At 45.3% G+C, this 5,137-nt stretch overlaps 1 protein-coding gene across 1 annotated transcript in view; it reads left to right on the top strand.

The window, feature by feature from the left end:
• Positions 1-5,137, top strand: part of PRR5L (proline rich 5 like) — a 28,833-nt gene that overhangs the window by 5,694 nt on the left and 18,002 nt on the right. The window lies entirely within an intron of this gene.

The raw sequence follows: 5,137 nt of genomic DNA, 5'->3' as shown, positions 1-5,137 counted from the left end.
CAGCAGGAAATCAACCTGGGTGCTGTTTGCCTTTTACTCCCACAAATATAAATGCAGTTTCTGAAAAAGGAAAATATGCAAGATGAAGTAACCATGACAGACTTGAGCAATCACAAATGTGAATACGTGTTGCTGTGTTTTATTGACACTGGTCAGATAGATAGAGGTTCACAAGTGACCACGTGAAAGCCTGCTGGATGATTTTTAGAAGGCACTGATGGCTTTCAATTTTTTAATTTGTTCAGTTTAATTTGTTGATTATTAACAAAAAAAAAAAAAAAAGAAGGGCTGCTGGAAACAAGAGGGTTTTCTTCCCTTTGAGTAAGGGAGAGAAAATTTCTGTACTTTCTGAAGCGGCTGATGCTGCTGTGTGCATGCTAACAGCTTAAAAGAGGAAAAAGAAGAGTGGTGTTGTTTCCTATCAGATTATGTGATTTATTAGATTACATGACTTTAAAAAGTCCCCCTGCTGTGCTATCAAGTGAGAAGAAAACTCCTGCCCCAGGGGTAGTTATGTTTCACTTCCTCAGCCCCTCTCTGCACAAGTTGTTTACTGCAGAGGCAGCTGGCAGCACAAGGCAGGATGTTTCCTAGACCCTGAGTGGGGTGGCAGCCACCAGCACTCACATTTAATTTCTGGGGTATTTTTGCTCAGTGTCAAAAGGAGCAACTTGGCATCTGTCAGTCTTAGCCTGAGGTAAAACTGTTGGTGCAGGCAAGTTGTGGGACAAACTGTGAGATAAAGGCTATTGTCAGAAGTGAGATTTTTCCCTCTGTGAGCTGAGATGCAGACTTATTTCTGATTCTAGATAAACGGCATATGGCCATGATAAAAGTTACCACTCCCTCCTGAATGTCTTTCCTCAGAAATCCTCTTTCCTCAGAAATCCTAGGGCCATGGAATGGGGAAAGACTGTTCATGTGCCAAAGAAGGGCTGACAGCATTATTTCATTTGTCTGTGGGTTCTGTTTCACTGCTGATGCCAGCTGAATTATGGCAGTACTGCTGCCACCAAGATGAGCAGAGTTGAATCAAGCTGCTGATTTGGCTGAAAAATAACCTTGAAAGAAAAAAACCAAAGTTTCCAACTACTTCCTTTGACGTGTTGTGGTCATCACCTCTGACATGGGGGAGGTGCTGGGAGTGGGTCACCAGGATGCGGAGCAGAGTGGAAGTGCATCTTTTGGCAGTGACTTCCTCTGACATCTGTTAAAGCCCACTGAAAACTATTCCAAGAACCATGTTTTCTGTCCTCCTGCGTTGAAATGGACCCTGAAGAATATGCTCTCTGTGTAGCGAGGCAGTTTTAAATATCCTAGCAGCAATTAGAGCAACTAGCGGGATCATGTAATATTTAGATGTGATAAACTGACTTGAACGTTTTCCATTTCTTATGCTGTGGCACTTATAACTGGAGCCACTAAGAGGAACTTTAAAATCACATTTGTTTTAAGAGTTGGGGATTTTACATTATGTAAATTTTATACACTCACACATGCACATTTTTTATAAGCATTGAATATTCAAGACTAAAATGGAACAGAGCTTTTCTAGTGAGACAAAGCTACCTTTGTGATCAACTTGACTTAATTACTCACAAGTCCTTTTCATCAGCACTCATGCAAATTAAAAGTTTTTAGCTCCTGAAATTGCTAAAGGAATGTTTAGGAAATGGTTGGAGTTTATGCAGTCTTTTTCTGCTACCAAGCCATCATCATACCAGAGTTAATGAGTCTGTTTTGTCTTTGAAAGAGAAATGTAATTCCCATAAGGGCTGCAGTGCAAACTCAGATGTTTCATTCTGAAGGAAAGTTGTGTTTATAAATCTGCCGCTTTAGCAATCTTACTGTATATACAACCCCTCTCCTTGGATTGAAGCCTGAGGGAAAATGCCGGATTGCTGGGACTTGCAGCATTTACTGCAGATCTGCCTTAAAGCAGTGCTTCATGCTCAGGTTTTTCAGGACTGACTTTGCCCATGAACTGAGTTGAGAATTTCCTGGAAAGGGGCATTTGTACCTACCTCTCTGCTCAATAACCCAGCAGGGCACCATTTGCTCTCACTGCTGGGTTAGTTTGTTGGTGGTCAGCAGAAGTGCAATAGGTGGAAATCCTATAACTATGGAAGGTAAGAGGCTGGGATTTGGAGGAACAGGGTGTACTGGCAATTGGGACTTCTCTGGTGCAGCTGTGTGATTTTTCGGATAAGCTCCCTTCATTTTCCTACTGTCTGGCCCTTGTTTTGGTGGAGAAAAATATTTAAATATAAGATCAGCAAGCGTTGATAAATTGATGCATTATCTGCCTCATTCTGCAACAGCCTGAAACAAAACCTCTGGAAGGGATGAATTTTGTCTTTTCACTCTGTGTGGGTTTGTTAATCTTGAAACTCATGGGGGGCAAAATGGAAATGCGTTTGTGTCTATTAACTCCAAACTGTCTCCTCCCAAGGCAGAGAGACCTGGTCCCTTCCCAGGCACTATCCTCTCCCAGCACCCATAGGCTGCAAATCAGAAAGTCAAATTCCCAGAGCTGATGCCTGATCTCCACTCCCCGCACTGGCAGAGCTGGTAGGTGAGGAATGGCAAGTGGACTGTATTTCCTCATCTAATCCAATGAGATTTTTGATGTCTCAAAACCAGAGCCAAGCTGTTACATAATTTCCAGCCTGCTGCAGTGGAGAGCTGCCGGAGGTGGCAAGTCCTGACTCAGAATTAGACCCAGCTTTCTGTTTGTGCGAAGCTGCAGCGTGCACACATTGCTGAAGTGTCAAGCAAAGTCCAGGCAGCAAGATGATAATAAATAGCTGAAAAGCAAGTGATGTCAGCAATGAGGCGAGCCTGGGTCCAAACCAAAACTGATTTTATCTTCTGCCTTTAGAGCAGTCAGTAGTGGTGCTGGTGAACCTTTCTGTGGTCAGAGTTTCTCTCGCTGTAGGCTCTGCAGCTGTGCAAGGTGGCTGCAGTGATAGGGGGAAAGCTGCTCTCCTCCCTCTCTTGTGGCACCATAAAGATTTTGTTTTAGGTCCCCACTGCATGTTTTCCAGGGACTCCAGCCTGGAGAGATGACTCCAGCATCTCTCATGATGTTTGCTTGCTCCTTTGAAAGGCTGCTTTGTGAAGCCTAGCTAACAGCTGAAAAGGCCATGTGGCTGCTTAGCCAAAGAGAAAAATACAGGGGGTGTGATGCATCCTTCCTCCATGCCAGGTTTCTGTGTCTACCTGTTTCACAGCAAGGCAAGGAAATAATTGTGTAGGCTATTGCAGTGATGGTTACTCCTGGATACAGGCAGCACCAGCTTTTTTCTGGCCAAGTGCTGTCTTGTGCCTGCTGCCAGGGGCTGCAGCAGCTCAGCTGCTGCACAGGGAACAGAATTCACACTTGTGTGATTTGCAGAGCTCAGCTGTGTGTCTGCAATACTCTTTTGGGTCAAGCTGGTCTTTATTATTGTATTTGTCTCCTCATTGGCTGGGAACCTCTGTTCGTGCAGGTCTGGTAATTATTTCTGCTTCATCTGGCACTTTCTAGAGCAGCTTTCATGGAGCAGCTCCAGAGACTCTATGGCAACTGCCCAGGTTTGTTATCATGGATGGAATCCCCCAGCAGCTCAACACTAGTCCTGGGCGGCAGCAGGGACACCTCCTTTCATGCCCCAGGACCCTGTAGATGTGTGTGAATCCTTCCAAAGGGAGCCAGGTTGCTCCCACTCAGAGCATGGTCAGGGTGCCATGGCCTGGCTGAGCAGGATCCCCCCAGGAGCAGGGATAATCAGGGTGAATTCAGGGGCCCTGGCTGTGGGATTTTCCCAGAGTTGCTCCCTGCCTCGTCGTGGTCTAGATCGTAGCAGTGCTGCCTACTTGGTCTGCCTGCTCTGCTCTCCTTCTTACCCTCCTTGCCTCACTTTCATCTCTTCAAGTGGGCTTTCTCTTTTATCTGTTGTGAACAAAACCAGCTCTAGGAAGAGTCATTTTAGGATGTGATTTCATATTTATCTTGCAGTTTCTCCCCTATGTAAGATTGAAGTGATCTCTCTGCTTCTGTCAGTATTTCCCCTCTTGTTAAAGAAAAAAAGATGGGGGTGGGAGGATGCTCTAGATATGAGATACTGCAGCTAACACAAATTTGTATTTTGTGAAACACTGCCAAGAATTAGGTAGGTGTTTGTGTGCAGCTAGCAATAACTTTGTAGAGAATACTTGCCAAGTAAGTTTGGGTAATGCTTTTTCTCTCAAATTTACATCAGATTATCCACAAAGCAGTGGCTATGTGCTTGTAGAGCCTGTAAAAGTGTGGTTTAGCCCTAGAACACAAAGCCTCAGCTGCCTATAAAGCAGGGTGCATTTAAGAAATGCTGTAGCATTCTGTAGGAATTTTTTTTTCCACCCAGCAAAATGAGGTCAATTAATTTGAGTATGTTCTGGATCAGTTTACTTCTGTTTCAAGCTTACGTTGTTTGATGAACTAATATTAATTTGTTAATTTGAAGGTGGCTTTTAAAAGGCATACTAGCCGTGTTTGGCTTGGAGGCATTAAGGGAAAGCAGAATTTATCCATAATTAAATGGATGTTTGTGTAAACCTTTTTCCCTCAAAGGTAATGACTTATTTGTTATTAGCAGGGGGATTAATTTGTACTTTGCTGTACTGCAGACATGGCATTCAGGCAAGATGTGAAGTTGCCTGGGATGGCTTGAGCCTCCTTGATGATTTCTGTGGAGTTGCAGCCAAAGCTTCTCAGCTGTTTCCCACCACCCTTCTGCTTGCATGTAGCACTCTCAGCAGAGCAAGCTGTGCTGGTGGCATGGCTGCCACCCCAAAATCCTTCCTGTTGGCTCTGTCTGGGGGCTGGCACCACACCCATGCTGCTGACTGAGTGCTTCTGACAGGCAGCCTCTGATTTTCCTGAGGCACAGTCCGAGGGCTGCCATTCTGCCCAGGGTGTACTGGGGGTGTGCACAGGAAGGGCCCCACTGGGAATGCCCAGATCCTGCAGTGGGAGGGAGGGGGAAGGTGCTGGGCACTGCAGGCACTGCTGGTTTGAGAGAGGAGCCCCAGCTGTTGTGCCTGGGACAGCTTTCACCACCTGGGAGGATGGTGGCACTGGTATTACTCCATTGGGCACGCATGGAGAAATTTG

This window comes from Geospiza fortis, unplaced genomic scaffold, assembly GCF_000277835.1.
Source record: "Geospiza fortis unplaced genomic scaffold, GeoFor_1.0 scaffold66, whole genome shotgun sequence".
Lineage (NCBI taxonomy): Eukaryota > Metazoa > Chordata > Aves > Passeriformes > Thraupidae > Geospiza > Geospiza fortis.
Note: the sequence above shows the minus strand (reverse complement) of the source record. Positions and strands in the feature narration are given on the sequence as shown.